Source organism: Bombus pyrosoma, linkage group LG11 (genome assembly GCF_014825855.1).
Source record: "Bombus pyrosoma isolate SC7728 linkage group LG11, ASM1482585v1, whole genome shotgun sequence".
Classification (NCBI taxonomy): Eukaryota; Metazoa; Arthropoda; class Insecta; order Hymenoptera; family Apidae; genus Bombus; species Bombus pyrosoma.
In genome coordinates, this window is record NC_057780.1 from 11660253 (window position 1) to 11683278 (window position 23026).

General features: G+C 38.9%; 2 protein-coding genes across 3 annotated transcripts in view; one reads left to right on the top strand and one right to left on the bottom strand.

The window, feature by feature from the left end:
• LOC122572506 overlaps positions 1–23026 on the bottom strand; it is a 159387-nt gene that overhangs the window by 21968 nt on the left and 114393 nt on the right. The gene's annotated exons all lie outside the window — the stretch shown is intronic.
• Positions 271–23026, top strand: part of LOC122572505 — a 60862-nt gene continuing 38106 nt past the window's right edge. Inside the window, exon 1 of the mRNA XM_043737505.1 lies at positions 271–1427. The gene's annotated coding sequence lies outside the window, so the exon portion shown is untranslated. The remainder of the gene's footprint in view (positions 1428–23026) is intronic.

Genomic DNA, 23026 nt, shown 5'->3' on the forward strand with positions numbered 1-23026 from the left:
TGTCTTATTACACGTAGTATCTATCTGTAGAACGTATGTACAGAAAAAATCATCACTCAGTTGGAATACAAATGTTCTCTGTCAGGACTGAAATGTGTTTCTAATGCCGCGATTCGAATGCGACTGAGTTCTAACGCTGGAAGCTTCGTATAAATGTCATACCGCAGTTGCATAAAATTACTCTTAGCTTATCCTATGAAACGGAAATAACGAAATTCGTTTTTGCAATTTTTATCGTTAATTTGAAATGACAAATATAAGCTGGAAAAATTAGAAGTCGCGCGTTGTTTATAAAAGCTGCGTTAAAAAACTAGGCTGCAACGTAGTAGCATATGGATTCATAACTGGCACAGGTGTTTCCGTAATTACGATCGTGTTCGCAGAATACATCGTGACATGTCGGCGAACTTCATAAGCCGACGTTGCAAGCTTCGTTGCGATAGAATCGCAGTGTGTGCCATAGTTGGTAAATCGATGTACACACGCAGCTCGCGTCTCTGTTTATTCTTCGCTCATCCGTCTCTTTTCTCTTCTCTAATCCACCGATCGTGCCATTTTTTTCACCATTTTCTTTTTGCTTCCCTTACATTTTGCTATCCACTGTGCTACCTTCCTTTCTGCGTTCCCTGTACTCTGTCATTTTGCGTCCCTTGCAACCACTTGAAGAAACATCCCCCTTCAGTGTCCATTCCTTTACATTATTTTCCTCCTTCTCAACTTTTATCGCAACATTTTTCCTTATTCCGCTTCAAATTTACCCTTTTTAGTCCTGTGACCTGTCTTCGCCGCTTTATCTACCTTTCTCCACCGAGTCGTATCCGCAACACAATATCCCGTCCTTCCAGTTGCTCGTTTCACTTTCCTTCGTCTTCTCCCTCACATTCTTTTCCACATTCTTCCATTTCATTCATTTCTTCGCCTACACGCATACACACGTATATCAATCCTGCGCAACACCTTGTACCACCTTATACCATCTTCCTCCAGCGGGACTTCTTTGCTTTATCGCACAATCCACTATTCTTAACCCCTCTACCCGTCGATCGCGGTTTCATTCTCACCCTTCCACCCTCTCCCGTCTATCCAACGTTTCCCACATTCCCTTCTCCCTTCTTCTAACCCTTCCTCGCTGTACATCCTCAACCCCTGTACGCCGCCACCCCCACCAAATGAACGAGAGCGCCGGCCCGAAAGCCTCGGTTGAGTCAAGCTCCGGCACGGTTCAGGCGAGTTCAGTCGCGCCATTCGGCCGTGGTGTTCACGTGCCATCGCAAGCTTGCAATACGTCTGTCGTTTCGTCGACCATAAGAACGGAAAAACATACCAAAAGAGGGAAGGGAAACGGAGAACGAGAAAGAGAGGGAGTGAGGCAAGTGGATCGCACGCGTTCGATGTTCCCGCTCGGAGAGGCCTGCCACGATCGCAAGGTAGATCCTTAGATCGTAAGCTCGTTAGATGGTTTGTTTTGACGGCCGGTCCCGCGTGCTCGTGCTAGTGCGATGTGTCTGATCCGTTTTTATAAAGACTTCTTTTTATTTTATGATCATGTTCGGCTCTTGTTTGACATGCGACCTGTTCTTGGTGCTTTTCTAATAGAAATTCGATTATCGAGCAATTGGATTGATTTTAATTAGTCTGCTTTTTTAATTTGTGTTACCAGTGAGTCGACGAGGGACCCGTTTGCTAGGGACCAATTTAATTAGATTCATACGGGCTCTATGAAAGAGCGTAGATTGCGATCTGTCGTAGTTTTGGAGGGAAATTGATTTCCGACCCGCGCGAATGAATCGCGTTTCGAATCACCGACGACCGTTCTTTCCTCTCTCTCTACCTCCTTTCGTGGAATCAATTAAAAATCATTTATACGAGGCGGCCGGCACGGTTGCTAATTGACCCGTGAATTTTGTTGATTCCACGTCGATTTGAATCGACGTTTTGCCAGCTGATGTCGCGATCCATGACGAATTTTTCTATTGGGAACAAATCGATCGAAAAGCCGTTTGCCGATATCTGGAACGATATTAGATTTGCAAAATTCCCATTGAAGGTTGTCAGTCCGATAATTCGCCGGAAATGAAAGGAGAGCTTCTACTTGATTTTCCGTATTTTCAAATATTTCATTTATTTTATTTGAAACGTTTGAGGTATTTTAATTAACTTTTAGAGTATAATTAGCATAGATCGCTCGAATCCTGTTAATATTTCATCCGCGCTTCAGGCAATTTTCCTTTCAAATCCCGACGATCGTTCTTTTTTTTTCTATCTTTTATAAGCGCAAATTGTGTTTTTCCACACGACTGCTTTGTATCTTGCGGAAATAGATTTAAATATTCATAATTTAGAATGTTGAATTTCCTCTTGGCCTCGTTTCGCAAGCTGAGTGCCAGAGGGTACGTGTTACCACGATTCCCGCCATTTTGTATAAGTCTAATTAATCCTTGAGAGGATACGGGGAAACTTGAATTAATATCGTGCGACTCGATGCACAACCACAAGACGAAAGGGAGGGAGAGAGAGAGAGAGAGAGAGAGAGGGAGGGAGGGAGAGAGAGAAAATTTCGCGAACAAGAAGCTGCCGTCCAAGTGGAAGAAACTTTCCCCGCCAGACCAGACGACATAACTTCCCGCTTTTGAGGCTTCCTTAATTTGCGCTCCGCGTCATTTGAAACCAATCAGCCGCCGTTTCTACTGAAAACCATAACTGTTCGAAAATGTTTTCAAGTGCTTCGACTCATTCTTCGACTACGCCTTGCCTTTAAATCATTTAATTATTGGTTTTCCGTGAACCAGATGGCAAGGAGATCGAGGAATTCGTATACGAATAGTTTTGGGCAGATCGGGAAACTTTACGATATTACGAGATGCAAAAATTCTTGGGAAAGTTCAGGAGCCTTGGTCTTTTAGCTTTTCAGAGTTCCGAATTTCTTTCGGCAAGCCTCCGTGTATTTTATCTTCTACCGATTGACCGAATGAAGGGAAAATAGAGGAAAAGGGTTAAAAATAGCGATAGAAGATTGGATTGTGTGTGAAATTTATAGAAGAAACAAGTGAAGTGCGCGGAGAAGCATGCGGCGGTGAAAATAAGCTAATAATAATTAGTTTATTAAACTTCTAAAAATGTTAAATATATGATTTATGACAGAATGTTTCACAGCTTACATACTGGAATTACATTCGTAAAAAAGATTCCAAAGAATGATAAAAATTCGCCAAACGTGGTTGATTGATTTATTGAACTAATTTATTTTATTACTTATTTATTTTATTACTTTATTTATTTATTACTTTCTAACTACTCTGCGATTTATTATCTTATGATTTATACTTATAATTAGTTGGCTATATTTTTACTTTCAAATTTATACCGTTTCATATCCTTTTCACATCAAAACTGAGACATTTAAGATTCCACGCTTACAAGAAAGTCCTAAACTAATTTGCCCTGCTAAAATCCAGAATTATCCGCGTCTACGCACTGATAAAGAGTCACCGCGGCGAATTCAATTCGCGTCTAACACAACGCGAGACATCCGAAGCACCCTGTCGAGGGTCGCAAACGCGGGGCGTGGTTCAGCCACGCGGATACGAGTCGGATTAATTCGTCGGGACTGATTAATGAAAAAAAGAAGAAATAAAAAAAAAAATTGTAGCCGGGAACGTGTGTCGAACGCGGGCCGCGGATTTTGAAACGGATAGAAAAAAGCGAAGTGGCAATCGAACGGACGGGGCCAGAGAACTGCGGCTAAAAAGCGATATCGTAATTAATCACGTCGCTTGGAGCCGGCTCGAGACATGCTGGATAGGTTGGGAAAACAGGGTGGAACAGGATGCGCGTGTTGCCTCTGGGGGATGATCAGTGGAAGAGAGCAATTTCTAGCGTGCGCTCACCCTCTCAGCTGTTTCATTTCGTTTCTTCGTGCACTCGCGCGTCGTCTGTTCCGCGTTTTCGTTGCACAAGTTAGTTAGGCTCGATTCTAGTCCGCCCCGATCCCGCTCCCCCCGGGCTTCATCGGGAACAATTTCAATTTCGTCCGGAAGCCCGCGACGATCACCAACTGCATCGCGCATTGTTGGAAAGCGGCTGTCTGTTCGGGGAAAAACTGTAATTTTGGTCGTGTTTTATTATCGAATTCTCTTTTTTAAATCTGAAAATTTTCAAAGATTCGTAATTAGGATATTGTTATACGTCTTATAGATTTCATAGAGGAAGATGCATACTTGAATTTTGCAATGAGAGGATTAGAAAAATTTGATGACAGTTTCGGGTACGCGCGCTCAGGAATGGTCAATTTTTAACGCGTTTAATTTGCTATTTTAAGTAAAACTGTATGGATCGACGCGGATGATTTTAAGATTTATGCTTTCGGTTTCTATAAAAAGTTAAGTGCTACATTTCGTAACCTTCTTTGTAGTTTAATCTCGAAGTGGGTATTGTTGATACATTTGTTATTTAACTGTTCCAGTGACTTTATTATACCATATCTGCGGACTGTCTATGAACTATACGCAATGTCTCGTAAGAAAGGGATTCTACGTGAAAAAATAAATATAACAACTGGAATAGTTAAGCGCCAGACGATGTTAATACTTGAACAATATCCCATAACTTTTTCGTGGTCTGACAGCTGTTTCAGTCGACGAGAACGCTGAACCGCACTCGGCGCTTCTTTTGAACGATAGAAAGCCTTGTTCTACGCCGCGCTGGTGATGGATTTATTTCCCTTCGTTCTGTTTTGGAAACCGATTTCTGGTTATTAGTTTCTACCTTTGTTGCGCGGTTTACGTGGACGGATTGACGAGCGAACATCGACGGATCCCCGAGGCGGGTGAAGTTTACAGAAACTCGTTTGTTTCTTCTTTTGTTCCGCCGGTTAAAAAATAGCGACATGTATTGTCGGGGATATGTTGCGAATTGCAGAAATTGTTTGCCAGTGAAATTTTTTTATACTTTTAATTGCTATCTCGTGAGCGGTGTCGAGATTCGTCTCGAAAGGGATTTACATTTGATTGAAATCGGACGCATTATGCGTTCGTAATACGCCGAAAAAATGGCAGATCTCAACGAATGGTCGAAAGGGAAAAGAAATGAAATCTGTACAGCGATAAAATCAAGTGTTTCAGGAGACGAGCGAAAAGAAGAAAAAATTGATTTCTTCTATATCATATGCGCGCATATGTTATTTACATTACTACATAGTTTTAATGGCTTTTATCATAAAGTGCTTCACGGATGACAGCCAGTTATAATCTGAAAGAGATGTACGTGTATTAATACGTTCCATCGAAGTTGCCTTATTGTCTGTGTTTCGTTAAAAAATTATTTACTTTCGATACATCGAGACAAAAATATAAAATTGTAATTTCGTCTACATATTGACATTTATATTACCATTTATAAGTATACGGACGCTTCGGTCAATTTATAACAATACTATGTGAATTACACCACATAGGTGCCTACATTAATGGTGAATTAATGACTAGAATCACCAGACTATTAATCTAAATTACCTACTACTCTAAAGAAATGGCGATAATGTACTTTGCTATAGGAAGCAACCTTTTAATATCTTCGATGTTTTAACGTTACGATAAATGATAGTTTTAAAATTATGGACAGGGCGTAGAAACCCAACGGTAAGAAAATTTGCTGCAGAAATAAAAAATCAACAGAAGACGATGTCGATCAGTTTAGCTTGGAAAAGGCTAAATTCATTTTTACACCTAATAAATTCTAGATGGAATAAAGTACATCGATGCATTGGAGTTCTTTGAATTGTACGGCACTATCCCGGGAATACGTAAATTGGCCAATATCGATTGACGATCTCCGGGTTGCCCTGGATCTTCGATTTTCCGCAACCAGTGACCTGGAAATTCGCGCGTTGGAATTTCCATGGATCGTGAAATATATGAAATATTTTCACGGCATAGTGTGTTTTTCTCGGCTTAATTCTACTCTCTTGGGGATTCTACCGCGCCGGTTATATTTTTCCGCGAGGTAAACTTTCGAATGCATTAAGCGCGGCTTGTCCAATGAAATACGATGGGAACTGGATAGGCTGATGCTGGAGGGACGCGTAATGAAAAGGAATATCTGCTTTCGTGCGCGCGATTTACTCTATTTTGGGTCTAACGTAGTCTAACTCGAATTTAAATTGAAAATAAAAAGAATGAGACGAGATTTAATATAACGATATTTACCGGGATAATTTAAAGTAGATACTAAGCTTCGTAGCACGTACATAGCTAAACTAGATATGATCTAGACTGGCTTTGTGAAAGTATAAAAATTTTCATGTTTAATTTCGATTAAGTAGTGTTCGTATAAATATGAACTTAGTTATCTTGGACGTGGTAGTTAAATTGGGCTTGGTTTAAAATAATTTTATGAAAATATAACAATTAAGATATTTAATTAAGTGGAATTCGCGTAGATATGAATTTAATTAGTCTGGAGCTCTGGTTTATAATCTGTGGAATCGCGACCTCTATGGGGATCATTAAGTATTTTTCTAAGGGTTGCTGCCTTTATCTCTTTTTATTCTGTAATACATATTTTTCAAGTATTTTCTTCGCTTTATCAAAGATTTTTTTTATATGGAGGAAAAGGAGATCGCAGAGTTATCTGACTATTATAAAACGGGGTCGCTGTTCAAGAGAAATTTCTTAAATTTCAAGCAATCGTAGTTTGAAAAGTGGAAAATTAATATTTATAGGAAATAGAATCGATTTGGAAAATTGCAAATATTTCCAATTCATTTTATTTTCAACATAAAAAAAAAATCAATTTCGTTCCGTTTGAAATATCTTTAAAGCGAAAACAAACGAGCGACGAAGAAGGAAGTAGCTTAAACGATGATATTCGTGGAATGCAACGGGAAAATTTTAAGTATACCGTGAAGAATCTTGAACGAAATTCACTTATCGTTCTATGCTTCACGTTCGTGCACATCAAATGTAAGATGTTTCGTTTCTTCTGGAAAATTGACATTGGCATGGAATTCTGAATCGCGATTGAATAGCGCTGGTCGAGTTATCACGAGCTGTGATCAGATTCGATTGAAATCTCGCTCTCCGTCTCTTTTTTATTCTTAAATTGAGAGTTTTTAAACTAAATGAATAATTGAAAATTCTTCCTATATTCGTTCTAAGTTCTTTAATCTCGACGTGTATAAGCAGATACTTTTTTAAGGTTCACCGAGGTATGAATTGTTAAAAATCAGGTATTTCATACGTATGTTACGATTTAACAGAGTAGGATATGAATATTTGTAATAATTTAGTCCAACGTAGAAGCAACTCGCAACGAAGAAAACTGCCAAGAAGAAGGACAACAATTTCCAGACATCTTTAACAACACTCGAGACGAACCTAAGATGTCTCTCACAACACTGAAGTTTATCCAAAGAAAAGCTCTTACTTTTTCTTTTTCTTCTTTGATTCCTATCGGACAGACGCCTTACGAAGTTCTTTATAGATATAGTCATCTTACAAATATAATTGAACTCCGTCAATCTTTACATTTTTGCAAGCATTTTACATTTTTTCTTAAAGGTAAATGAAGAAAATAAAATGCACGTATTGTGGCGATTGTTATGTCGATTTGTCTTTGTCGGTGTTTCTTTGGAAAATCAAGTATAGTTTCGATTTGCTTGCTCGATTCGCCTTTGATATCGGATTTGCTTTGATCTCAATTTTCACATGATTCAAGCTAAAGGAAGGCTTGAGACTGTGAAACAGTTAGCGATAGTGGGGATATTAAAATTGACGTGTAAACGATGTCTAAATAGAAATTAATACACTCTTGTTCTGTGACAACCTATGATGCACAGGCTCGACACGATTCTGTCAGTGGAAATGAAGCTTAATAGTCACGTTGCATTCACATCTCCGTGTTTACGTCACGTCGATGCCACGTGTTTGCCGTTGTGTAAAGCAAAGGGACAGCTTACAAGGAACGTTTGGACAACGATCGATCCGTTGAATTTTGGTTTGATTTCTCTGGATTTACGCTTTCTTTATCCTTAGCAACGTTCATTCAAAAAATTCAATTTATTAGAAAAAAACCGATATTTTGCTTCTAAGTTCTGAAGAATAAAGTCATTGCAATTTCATTTAACCGTAATTTTGTGATTAAAGATATGCATATATAAATATATTTGCTAAAAATAAGCAATTGTTCGGATAGTAACAATTGAACGGTAATATATGTGCACATTGTGTTAGTATTATGTTATCACATATAAATAAAGTAGGAAAACGCATTCAATACGCCATTCAATGATTCCTCGCGTCGACGCGACGTTTTCAGAAGTTCAATCATTATCGTATTCATATCGCAGCACTCGCAAACTATACACATAAAAGCTTTGTTATTTTCCCTTGCATTATGTATTTTTTCCTACACATTTTACTTTCGTTTCTTCGGCTATAAGTTCCATATTTTGATGATCGTTGATTCTGATATTAAAACGAAATATCGGAAGGCTGAGAAAATTTCCAAAACATTTGACTCGTAAAATGATGGTTCACGTAAATAGGGCGTAATAAATCGAAATGTTAGAACAAAACAATGATTGGGAGGGGACGAAATCATTGGAAATTGAGGGAAACCGAATTGGTCGAGCTGCGGGAGACTGTTCGATTCTTGAAAATTTCATCGCACGTCGTAGTCACGTAAGTCGTTCGGAATTTAATTATCAGAGAGCCGAGCGGGCAGTAAAGTTACATTCGAAAGTTTTCACCGACGTCGTCTACCTTCTGGCTGGCCTAGTTCGATACACGTGTCAAAGTAAATGCGGCCCTTTCGACTGCCTGTCTAATTAGGCGGCCTTTTTAGCCAGGCGTTTGATTAAGTAGCAAATTGCCGGGCGTGCGTGAAAGGAAATTAGGAACAGCGCGCAGAACAAAAGAGGAGGGAGGGGAACAGTGGAATTAGATAAAAAGCAACGCAGGATGAAATAAACTGTGCTTTTGGAAATTTTGGAACGCTTTTGTACCTCGAATGTGGAATGATCTTTGGCTACTTTGTGATTAAATAACTCTATATCCAGCGAATATCACAATAGAGAATATCTTTGATATCACGGAAAATCCTATGGAATCTAGTTTGCGTTTCATATGGATCAAAGCTCGTTGGATAATTAATTTGTATAAAACAGGATTATCTACCTTGAAATTCCCACGATCTTTGCCTTTTGCCTGATAATTTTAAATGTCACCGTACGTAATGGAATTTTCTATAAAAACTTGAAAGAATATATTCCTTGTATCCGATAAAAAAAAGACTTGCCGGCAAAGAAATAATCGTTTTCTCAATCGCTTATTTTCGATACCTTCAATATGGTTGTATGTTGTTCCAAGATGGAAAGATTATTATCGTCAGAACTTTCAGGATGATCTGATACAATAAAATATCTATTGTAAAAGTTATTCTCGAACGTAATCCCATTGGGAAATTGTCAAAAGTCCGATAAATTACCTAAACAACGCGTATCAGATTAAAGTGGAACAAAAAAACACGTTCGACTTGGAACGAATAATATGCATAAATATTTTCGAAGGAAGCAGAGAGACGCGTATGTAAGATAAAAGGGCAAGGACGGACGTATAAAAAAGATAGAATGAAGGCTCATAAAGCAGCGGGTGGTCCTTTTAAGTGAATTGGATTCGATCTGCCGGAGCGGCTCGAACACTGTATCGTTCGCCTGACGTATGGGGGTGGCTCGTAGGTGTCGGGGTGGAATTTTAATTAATGCATCTACGCGAACGATATCTTAGGGACGCCTTCGGCCTTGCTTCCGCGTCTCTACCATTCTATTCGGTGTATTAAGGGAACTCTGGCTCGCTTAATTATTTATTCAAGCCTTTGCCATTTCTGTCTCTCTTTTTTTCCAACGTTCCTTTACTTTTCTACTGTATCTTTCGTCGCGCTTGAATAAAGCCGATACTTCTGTTTATGTCGTTCGTTTTGTTCGCTTGCTGTTAAATTTTCCCCTTTTGTCAAGTTGAAATTTAAGATTTGAATAACGTTCGCTTTTGTCCATTTTGAGGAGCGTTGTATATGGTAATGTTGAAGAATGTTTGGACGCGTCGATGAATGTTGAAAATGGATGGAGAAGTGTCGATTGTAATTGATAGATTGAAACGAATGAAAGGTATCGTATACTGTATGTCGGGAATAGCACGACATTAATAAAGGACAATGAATTTTCGTATTGATCGAGAGTGAAAAATTCTTATACGTAACGATTGTACGTATCTTTCGCTCGCAATTTATTATATTTCATCTGTGTTTCGATGACAGTCTATCGGTGAAATAATCATTCGAAAGTTTATATTTTATAACTATTCCCAACATATTCAAATATAGATTTATTTGACACTGATCGTTTTCTCTCCCTTTGGAGATGATACAACAAAAATCTCTACATGAATGATAAATCTTTGTACTTAAAATTTTTCGAATGAGACAAAGGAAGCTTTCATCCTTGAAACGAATGTTCCACCGTTTAATCGAGAGGCACATTCACAACTGAAAATTTTACAATCAGTTTATTTTCCACATCTCCTGTATTCAAGATGCAAAAATCATTGCACCTTGAATTGATACCGCTCAATTCAGCATTCTGTCCTGTCGATACGTTAATTACTGCGGCCGTCCCAGTTATTAAAAGAGAAAGAAGCACGAAAATAAAGAAGACAGGAAGCTCTTATTTATTTATCTTTTCGGGGAGCACAAAGTAGGTCGTGGAAGTGGCTCGGTGGTAGCTACTAATTACCCCACGCTTCGTGTATTCACGGAGACCGAGATAGGAAGCTGGAATGCGAGGGAAATAAGGGAGAGAGAGCGTCGTGCTTCTGAATAAATCCCAGGAATATAACGCGAAAGACGCAGCATGAAAATCCGCAGGACAGGTGGCTGATTAAACCAAACGAACCGTTCGATCGTTTCTGTCTACCAGAAACCGTCTCTCTATGTTTATCTGTTTTAAAGCCGGATTCCACGTTCCATTTAACTTTTCAGGTTTCGTATTTTCTGAACGATGGGACACGCTGAATTTCTTGCTTGATCGGCAATTATTCTTGATAAGTAATGGCTAGAACGAATCGACGATCGTTTTCGGTTGGTTGTGTTCGATTCTGGATCGTCAATGATGAACATGTTTGGAGATTTAGAAAATTTGTTACTCCATGGAAATTCATTCTTCGTGAATCGTTTTATACTACGTATCATAGAATTGAATTATATCTAGCGCATATTTTACATATAGTGGTAGTAAACCTGCCTCATTTAAGCGTAGTTATGTCTCAGCTTAGAACGAATTAAGAAGACGAAACGCGAGAGAAAGGTCGAGAAATACGGAGAGAGGTAACACAAGGTGATTAATAAAGTGAAACGATACGCTATCCTCGTTCATAAAGTTTTAATAGCCGCAATTTATAAACCGTCTACTCGCGCCAACAACTCTGATAATAATTTCATACAGTTGGGACTATCTTATAATTAAAAACTTGGTGGGAACGTTCGGAGATATCGGTTCTCTCTACGCGGCCATCTACCTAACCATCCTTCGGCCATAAAAGAAACGCTCGCAACTCGTAGCTCTCTCTCTCTCTCTCTCTCCCTCTCCCTCTCTCTCTCTCTCTCTAGATCCTTTTGTCCAAAACTGTGCACCGGTTCGCTACCAAGGCCGTGGCTATCTCTCGTCGTCGAGTTATTTGCGCGAGGTTGAATTCACTTGGTGCCGCGAAATGCACTTTGAAATATCGGCCAAAAATGTGAAGGGAAAAGAGAACGACCGTGAGAAACGGAAGCGTGTGCTCAAAATTCGAGGATTGAGTTCGCTGCTACGAAAGCGCGAGTAGCATTTGTATTGCTTCGCCGATTTTCAGCTGTACACGATTGAAATTTCTTTTCGTACGACCGATATTGAGGCTCAAACGATAATTCACGGGATACTCGGCTTAAGCACTTAACTCCCCTTTGAAGAAATTAATTCCGCTGCGCTCTTTGAGTCTATTTTCTATCTTCTGTTTATCTGTAAATTTCTATGACCCTCGAATTTTTATATCTCAATTATATCAAGAATACGTAATTGAGAGTGAATATACTAAGTCTTTACGAAAATAAGCGGTTAGTCTCGGATTTGGTTCCTTGCAAGATTAAAATTTATAAGCTCTTGCAAATTCAAGAATAAATTGACAGCTTGGATATAAATGTAACTTTGAGAGCTCAAAATTAAACTGAAAGCTTTGTTTTCGTAGACAGATTAAAAAAGTATTTGATCCTGAAAGCTTAAATTCAAACCGAAAGGTCGGTGTTCGTAAGAAGCTTAGATAAATATGTAACCTTGGAAGATCAAATTGAAAGCACTGTTTTCGCGACAAGTTTAAAATATTTAACATCGGAGATTCAGGATCGAATCAAAGGTCTTTTCTCCGGACAGGTTAACAAGATTTGTTTCCAGGGAAGCCGAAGATTAAACCGAAGATATCCTTTTCGTTTCGAGTGAAACTACATGACAAGTTGAAAGTTCAATCTAAATCCGAAACTCCCTTTTCTACGAAAAAATAAATTCGATGTTTCGAAAATTAAAGACTCTAAAATCAAGTCGGAAGATCTGTTTCTTTAGATTAAAAAATGATTAACGTTGAAAGCCAGGGGAAATATACAAAATTCCGTCGAAATAGTTGCGAGAAGCTGAAAGAAATGTTTCTTAAAAGCTTTATGGTCTGAGGTGGCTGACTAAAGGCTAAAACGTTGCAACGTCTAGCGTCCCAAGCTATGAAGATCTCGTTTTACGAAAGTTGTATATCGAGGAAATATTGGAAACCTGAGACTCGCATTTACTAGCATAAGGTATCGTCGCTTAACGGACGTTCCATCAAATTCACCAAACAAAGAGACGGTGCTCGGATGAAATGTTGCAGAAAGCGTTGCAGTTCCTATCGCTCTTCGTCCCCTCCATCCACTCGCAAATTTCTTTTTCCCCGAGAACAGAGAACAACCAGAAAATAGAGAAACCGTGCTCGTATCCAGTTCGGTTACGAAGATAACGGCACATGGGAAATCACGACTATTGTCCGCGCACAATAAAGACAATACGCGGACGCGTCGTCTGGGTGAGTTGCTAACATCCAGGGGACTCGAAGTGTGTCAGATATCCGTTGAAGAACGCGGTTAGGTGTGCATAAAACGGGTGCGCTTTTGCCACGGTTAAGGTTGTAAAACGTTGTGATTTTACGACCCATTAAATATGGAAACGGCGCAGAAAAACTTCCGAAAGGAAACTGTTTCTTCTGCCGATTTTCTGTCGGAGATCGTTAGGAGGCAAAGACTTGATGTTACCACTCATCGTTATATTTCTGCAGGATTCTATAAAATAGAGATGTTTTCTCTTTACTTGGAGATTGACGTCGCTATAGCAGCAAGGTTATTAATATACTGTGGACGTTTGTGTAAATTAATTTTTTTTTTTTTTGCTAATGCAATTATAGAAATCGGAGCCAATCAGAGATTTAGAAAATTTCACTTATTTCAAGACCCAGTAATATAAATTCATTCAAACTAATTGAAGTTGAGAATTGGACCAAATACCACAAAAGATTCGGCTTGTATGAACGTAATCTTGAATTCAAATTACTCGACTAATTTCAGCCTTGGTACGTGTGATAATTTTCTGCCTTTTATCCCTGAACCGCGCTTTCTAAACGTGTATCTGCAAGCAGGAACGTGCATTAGCGAGGATATGCTTGCAAGACACGTTCAAAAGGAGTAATATCAGGAACGTGTTAGCAGCAAACACAACACATTCATTTCGCACGTATCAGGCTCGGCGAAACTACGTTACACCGTGGTGTTTCAAGGCATTTCCAGAATCGTTGTTTTTTCTTTTCTAACTTCATTGAAAATTAACAGATTGTTGGAGTTTATGCAATAACTAACGCCTATGCCTGGCACTTTTTAATTTTTATGAAATATCGTTTTCCATCCATTCGCTCTATTGAGACAACGGAACATCCTTTGAACATCCTCAATATTATTTTCACTTTCCATATTAAAATCCATTTTATTCGTCTAATATTCACGTTATCCGAATTAGTATTATATTCTATAAAAACTATCATCTTCTGGATGATTGATATCGTCGCGCGGGCTATCGGACAAGATATTTGCGTAAAATTTACCGAGAACTTGTTCTTACACGAGTGACAAAATGGAGATGAAGACGCGAGAGGAAGAAGGAACGATGACAAAAGAGGAGAAGCAGCTGATTATCACGACGACTGGCAGGAAGGAGATTAATGCGAGGAACGAGCTGGAGAAGTCTCTTCAAGTGGGTTCGAACGAGTTGCCCTAGCTAATCACGTCCTCGCGGATTTTGTTCTTTCGCTTGGCCAAAAACTCGCCGGGCCAAAGTTCTCGAGCTCGTTAGAGATACAGCTCCTCGAGAAAACTCTGAACAGTCACGAGCTTGGAAATAAGTTATCGCGAGAGAAGTAGAGAAAACGTTCTCGAGCCAAGAAATCAGGGGAACGAAATGATAATAGAGTCCTCCCGAGGACCTTCAGCCCTCATAATCGCCATTAATACTGCTCCTAATCGGCAATCCTTGGTCGATTTGCAATTCTCGAAGCACGCTTGTTATCTCGTCTCGATTAAATCACAAACGGCCAACATTCCCCTTTTCCTCGGCTCGCTTGTTTTTCTGTTTCTACGGCACTTTTAATTGCTACGAGACCGCGAAAATGCTGAGAATGGTACTTCCGATGAGAAAAATAACGAGGTTCCGTTGATTGCTTTTTTTCGCAGGCGGTGAACTCGGGTCTTAGATGTCGGGATTAATGTTTGGTGTGCAGTGATTGAATCGGGAGTTTCTTTATTGCAAACTTCGTCATTTCTTTGTTACACAACAGTTTGTAAGTTTGTTTGGTGTAGAACTCGCGCGTGGTTATCGTACAGATGTTTGCGCTGTGTTGTAGCGCGTAAAAGTCTTGTGCTATCGGCAATGGCAAACCTCGTTAATGATAAATAACGATATTTCGTTCGTAATTTTTCCTATTTCATAAATGTTTTAATGTTAAATGTTATACAAACCACATGCCTGTACAACGATTTAAATTGAGAAGAAAGAGAATCGTAAAAAGGTAAATGAATTCTTCGCAAATTATACTTTTAATCATCATTTTGTCATTAGTTCATACTATGTATTGTTAATGTAAATCGAACAAAGCATCGATTCGTGAGCTACAGTGTATTGTACGTGGTAGTGTAGGGTAACAGTTTCATGAGACAAATTCCACACAGATGATAACCGATATTCCAATACTGAACTTTTCAAGCATCGACAAATAAAAGAGCGACGATAAAATTTCAAAGCTTCGCGACAGATGTCTATAAAACGACAATAAAGATCAACGATAATCATCGACACCGGACAACTTTTACAATTTCTCTTTATCGCAAACAGTCAATGTGTTTACGAGACGTTCGAAAAAAAGGCCAAACAAGCACGGAACATATGCTTCCGTGCTCGTGTTTAAACGAAATTAGAGAGGATCGTGGAAAAGAAGAACGATAATGGATTTAACTATGACCAGGAAACAGCTCTTAGCTGGAACTAAACAAATTTTCCTTGCTTGTGAACAAATTTTCGATACCCGCGCACGGCGTCTACTAGCAATTATAGTCGCTTTTTTTTTTTAATGAAATCTTTTTTAACAAAATTTATTAAGTAAACGTTATTTCGGTGCGGCAGTTTCGTTGAAAGCGTTTCAATTATGATTTGAGGCCGTGTTTCGCTCCAACGAAGTTATTTACTCTCGCGTTCTGCACTTTACTTGTAATTGCTCCTATATCTTGTCACCCTTTTTTAATTATTTTACATCCCATTGGACATGACAAAAAGAAAGCTGTAATTAATTATTCGGCTTTTATTCGGTAATTCGTTGTCGTCGATATTTGCGTTTCGACAGATTCGAACCTTTTGGTCGATCCATAAACTCGCGGTAGAAATACGCGAACTGCTGCTCGGTAAGTTCCTGAAAGCCTTTTTAATTATCCTCCTCCCTGGCCAGTGTTATATTTTAATAAAATCGCGCTGCTTTTTCCTACATTTTACTCGGCCACTTTCCATTGCCGCTTTATTCAGAGAAAGAAACGTAAAACTGTTATTGACGTTATAACATCCGGCTATTCGTTTCGATACATCCGCTCATTTGTATTATCATCATTTGCCGTCGTTTCTTTCACGAACCTATTGTCGTGATTCTCGTTATTAGAAGAAGCGTTCGAGCAAATAAATAAAAACGTAACAACCATTGGTATTAATCATTTGATGTCTTTCGTTAAGCGATATATGTTACTCGTAATTAATTAAAATTAGTGCAATATAGCGAAAACGAAAAAAGATATCTTTATTACAATTAATAATTAATAATTTTATCATTACCAGAGACAATTGCGCGTTTTTAATCAGAAAAAATCTGATACCAGTGATTTTCATTGATTTGGTAATTCCAGAGTTGAATGGGAAGGAAATTAATCTACGAAATTATTTCAATGAATTCCCTTCTCTTCGAAACATGTCGTTAAGTACTAATACCAGAAGTCGATCTGGGAAGCAAAATTAATTTCGAACCTCGAAGATGTGCCTGCGCCAGGAAAATCGTTTATCCCCGAGTTTATCCGGCGACTACATTCGTGTGCGATTTATAATTAATTCGTGGCGTAGACGAGCGTGTGAGGCCACTTTTCGTCGTCTGTGCGTGACAGAATGTGACTACTTGCGACGAAGACTCGGCGAATTCGGCGGAACTAGTTTTTGACGGGTGCAATCGCACCCACGCTGGCCGGGTCACGCGAATTATTCAAAAACGGGCCAGCGGGGAAGCCAGGTCAGCGGCCAGCTCGCTTCCTAATTCGTCGACCGTCGCTCCGGAGCCTGCATCCGGCGAACTTGTAGCGAAATCGTTTTAACAAGGTCATGTGGATGCTCCATGGATAGAGGAACTACGGAATTGTCGCACGACGTAAAATTACTTGCCCAGTAGTGTTGGACTAGGCTAAGGAAAATTGATAGTAAAATTTAACCCCTAAATATATGATTTCTTCAAATATATTAAGAGATTTTGAAATTGGTAACTTATGGGTCAGGAGGATAATAGAAAAGTGATTCTAAAATTTTGTTACTTGGAAGGAGAAACTCTGATGTATAACGTAAAAGAATACGTTTTATACCTTAATCTCCTCGGAAACGAATTTATGAAAGTTGGAAAAAGATTATTACCTTAAATTTTTCTGAAAGACGTAATTACGCATACATATGTAGCCATTGTAGTCTATTAATTATTCTTCGAAGGAACATTTATTCACAATAATGTTCATTGTATCTTTTTATGGAATTATGCTTAAATTAAAAAAGAATTAAAGACGCTTGTACGTATAGAATATACAGTATTCCTTTGGTACTAACAAAAACAGGATAAAATAGAATATCGAAACGTACTCGACATGGAAGAACAGTAAAGGATTGAGATCGTAATGTATAATAAGTACTTGAGAGGAATAGCATGGGCATCTAAGAAATTAAATCTGACAACTTCTTTTTTATCCTCGGTGAATTATTTATCTGAAAATATTTATTTTCAGTTTATAATACTTTTTATATAAGTACAAATTTCTCAGTTATCCAAGTCAATATTTTTTGTTCTACAGAACGCACTTCTTTTTTCCAAGTTAAGCAAAGTTTACTTTTGCTCTTTCCACTTTTATCGTTTTATTATAACCAACGTCCTACGGGTTAGCCAACTTGATCCACACGGTTACATACAGTTTATAAAGTCCTCTGAGTAAACGCGATAAGAAAAATGATGTATGTTGGCGAGAAGTGGTGAAAATTTTATGGGAAACGGGCCGGCGTGAGCGACGCAGCGTTGACAAACGCTGGCCGGAGCAGGGGTTCAGCTGTTGTTCTACATAATTAAAATCGTCTACATCGGCTGCTGGGAAATTTCATCTCAATGTGCACTTGATTGTGTTTAAATGGCTAATTAACTGCGGTTGAACGTCGCTCGAGGTGAGAAATAGAACCTGATCCTTCTGAAGGATCCTCGTGCAAATACTGACGGTGTTATTTTTTATATGACGGTGTTATATATAGACGGTGTTATAGCTTACAATGAAAACGAGGCGTCATATAAGAAAAGGATCGAATACGTAGTATAAAAAGTAGCGATAAAATGTCAACACGCGCGATGTGACAGGTAATAGCGACGAACAAAGGATTTACGATCATGCCATTTTATTTTATACATTTTTTCTTTTCTTTTTTTTTTTTAATCATTTTTAACATTTGACAAATAATTAATTTCGTTATATCCATGAGAATGACGTTCTAGATAATCATAATTCAGTCTCGATATTTTCATTTCAACCTTTTTTTTCACCGTTTCAATCCACGTAGTAACGCCGTTTTTATTGTCCTGAACAAACACAACGAGGTGACAAAGGTTAGAATGTGAAATAAGCGTAGCCTATGTCCCGAAATTTTATTCAAATAGGCTCTTTCCGAACGTCCCATGCTGAGATTTAATATTTTATCAAACTCGATGGCGTAGCGGAAATCCCCATGAATGCAGCTAAAAGATTGGCTTGTCCGCACCAACGAAACACGCAACCGGCAATCAGAGAAATCAATTTATAGAAAACACGCACTGTGTACGTGTACAGTTTGCAAAATTTCAATCTTCCCCTTTCGTCCAACGTCGCAATATGTCGTACCTCTTATCAGCTCTTTTAAGCTCGCTATTTTCCCATTTTCCTCTCTTGTTCTAAAAAAAACCAGCCAACTACGCGCGTTATCGACATCTCAAACCAAATAACACCCGAAATACTCTTCTGATAAATTTCCCTTGCAGCAGCTCATGAAAATATTTTCTAGCACTTTTACACACTTTTCACGAATATATTATTGCGTTATACGAAAAAATGCTGTTGATCTTGAAATTGAGAAATTATTCTTTTCGCAATTACTTATGCTTCACAAAATAACGTAACTGTTACAAATTTAAGTATTTTGTTTTTCGTGATTTAGTCTGTACACAATTTCAAACTAGTTTCAGATTTTACCGATCGTGCTCATGACATGAAATTTCAAAATGTTTGGTATAAAACACACACATACATAACATTTTTAACGATAAGTTGTGAAATACTTTCGTGCGTTACTATACGTATAAGAACTTATACCTTTTTCTTCAAAATTTCTCTCTTCTTCGACCCGAATCGTAGCCAGAATGTTGGTTGCGCTTTCTATCAGCGGACTGGCGATATTTCTAATTAATTTGTGAGCGATCGGACCGAGGACTGTTCGTTTTATTTGTCGTCGAGGCGGCACACTGGAAGGGTGGCTCAGTGACCTGGCTGTGACCTGGTTTTCGAACCCCCGGATCGACCTTCCGCCACCCACCTGCACCCAGTTCGCTGCCAGCGAACCGAATTTCTGGTTTCCGCTTCTCGTCATTTCCTTCGCTAAGTATATCGCCTCGTCAGCCTCTTTGCTAGCTACTGATGCGACATCGCCTGTTATTGTTGCTTCAGACGTTCGATTCCTTCTGTACTTTTTCTGTTCGTTCCTTCTATTCCTTAAACTCTGAAGCGATTCGTATCCATTTATATATCGTATATCTACGGATTTACGTAGATTTAGTACTGACATAAGGGTTACATAGCGGAGATCCTTCTTTCTTTTTTTTCAGATTAAAGTGGAGAAGATGGAGTGGAGTAGATGAGATCATTAGGAGTTTGTAGGTGTAAGGAGAGACGACTCGTAAAAGGTTTCCTTGCTTTTCGATAGAAGGTGGAGAGGCGGGATTGCGAGACGATAAGTTGTCGTTAACGAGTGTTCGAGGGTATAAGTAGTGCTTTTCTGATGAAGGTCGTTAGAGGGAAGTAGGTGTGGTTTTTAATTGGAGATGCTTCGGCAAAGATTCCTCGATATTCGGCTCGTAATTGAGACGAGTGTATAAGAGTCTTACATGTTTGTCCTCGGTAACATATCTTGATTCCTGCAACGATCAAATTGCGGATACCAGACGTCTATAATACAAGGTCATTCCATAATTTTGCTCTGCATTTTCGATTTTTAATATCAGATGATAACCGATGTAACTTACAGTTAACAATTGGAAGAATTATAGATTAATGGAGACTCGATAAATATTAATGAATCGACAAGCGTACATATATACATACATATGTTAATACTACAGTATTAGATTACAAAAGATACGACTTAGTATATTTAGATATTTTAGCGAGGACTGGGAAGAAAAATATTTTGTCTAAGTCGGTGTCGGTATAATTCGCGCATCTTCAAAAAAGTTTCTATGAAATCCCGGTGGAATTGAGAGCTGAAAAGACCGAGGAGAACGCTGTACGTGATTTGCGTATTATGTATAAGTATTATGCGCAAAGTAGAGGCATGTTATACTCTAAAAGAGGAAAAAGAGATGTCCGTGAAAGGACCGGAGAATATCACCGAACTTTTCTCATTCTCCTTCCAGCATAAAAAGTATTTAACGAGCGCGAGGATGGTGGCTTGTGAAAGGATCGGCATGGAAGTATAAGTCCTGCCAGTAAAATAATTTATTAATAACTCTACACATGAGATATTTTACACGAGATTTTCCTTTCCTTTGTTACCATCTAAAACACATTAAAAACTAATTGGGATGATTTTTTCGGCTATTAACTTCAGGAAATCTACGGTATTACTTGCGAAGCCACAAAGAACAAAAATCAAAAAGAGAAAGTTCCTTTAATCTTCAGAAGGCTTAATTAGCGAAGAAATCGATCCGCAAAGCGGAAGATCCGGATACGAATTCCAATTCCACGATAATCCAATCGGTCAATTCTTTCTCTCTTCTCTTCTGCAAAGAAACGATCGACATTGAACACCGCTCGTATCCTCGCGTTTACACGACAAAATTTACCCTCCAAGAAGCAAACGTCCGATAATCGTTCTAGCAAAGAAGGAATTCCTTATTTACTTTTCGTCCCTTTTCTCATTTTTCCTTCATAAAGGTACGCGCTATTTGACTGAGAGAAGCACGGAAAATAAAAGCCACTGTTTAATGGGCGAACGATAATTTGTAGCAAAAAGCTAGGCAGAATGGTGCGATTAAGCGACGAAAATGGTATTTGCGCGACGTTTTGTGCTATCATGTGGACGTGCATTGGACGAAAACGAAATTCGACACAGTCCTCCGAAACAAAAGCGAGCGGAACATTCGATTCGATGGTGAATGAAGCCAGCCACGGCTATGTCACATTGTAAACGACTGAAAAGCGGGATGGAGGGCTCGTTTCGACGGAAAGTTGCTGCTCGACGAGGAAGTTGGATAACGTAGTACGTTGAAAAGCATTCGAAAAACGCAGCGAACCGTTCGGCTCCTTGGCCAAGGAGCTCGTTCAAATTTTACGTTGTATCGACGTCGAGAGATTGAGCGGGATGTAGGTCATTCGGAAAGAACGAGGGTTATTGGCTTTACGCTATTATTATGTATTGTTATTGGCGTCGATATCGGTACCGTTCTGTGTTCTCGTTCCTAACTGTGCACGCTATTTCCACGGTAGTTGCGGTTTTCTTGTTATAGTCCTCTGTGGTTTTTGAATTCCTTGATTTTTTTTTTAGATATCGTCGATGAACGAATTCTCTGAGAATCGTTAACGCTACGTTATCTATCGGAGACGAAAATTTTGAAGGTATATCAAGCAATGGAGGAATTTGTGGAAACGAAAGGCTTCGGATATACCAGTTCATGCGTGTTAGAGAAAGAAATAAGAAGATAAAGAACGTAGAAAATTCCATAAATAAATATAAATAAATTCTTCCAGTATTTAAAGTTCTTAGGATAGTATGGTATTGGACATTAAGATCGTGTTTCGAACAATATTTAGAATTATAGGTGATAATGGCTACGCAAGTAGAATATATCCGCGTGTCATCAGTCAGTCGCAGTAATGCCGTAGAGAATAAGCCAAGTAAAGTAACTGCGTGCCCATTAGATAGCGTAGGAATCCCCAGTGTACGCCAGTGGATACGCCAGAAATTCGTATTTGTAAACGAGCAAAACGGAATCGTACGTGACCAAGCAGATAGAATAGAATTACACGCCAGTCGACTGAATCGAATGGGATGATATATTTCTGAAGTAGCATAATATATGAAACGCTAAATAGAGTGTATCTGTAAGAATTGAATATCAGAATAAATCTGCGACAATCTGACAAACAGAATCTGCTCGTATATAATCAGAGTGCGATAAGACTATTCACGAGTGAACCGTACACTTCAATCTCGCAATTTCTTAGACAGGGAAACGGAGTCAAGAGTATTTTTACGAGTGTTTTCCGTTATCGAGATTACCCGTTCGACTCTGAAGCTACCGACTTAATATAATAGCTAGTTTCTTTGGCGATTTGAAAGCTCGAACGCGAAAGTTGGTTAGGTCTGGAGCCAAAGATATTATTGTGTGATTTGCGAGCTGGCGTCTGCCAGATCCGAGAGCTGCTTCACGATGATTTAATTAAAATAGTTTCAGACGATCGATCGTACCTCGAAACAGACATTGATATTTTTGTTCGCATTGCTGCACAATGGCCACTCGAAGTGGAATTCGCCAACGTTTCTGTAACGATGAACGTCGTTTAAATAGCAAATTCGCGTACGAAACTATGGAGTTTATCGGTCGAGTGTCGTCCACGAGTTGGAATTCTCCAGACTATCGGCGAATTACGTCGGTAGAATTGAAATTAAGCGTCGCCATTACCAATAATAATAGCGTGCTTTCTTTCTCGAAAACGCAAGCTTGAAATAAATTACGTAACGACGACAAACATTTCATAGCCACGTGTACTCCTGTTTTCTTTTTTTTTTTTTTTGGTCATTCGTTATCGTTTTTTCGCCGACCTGTAACAGCTCGCGATAAAACCTTCAACCCGGCGACTTCTTTCTCAC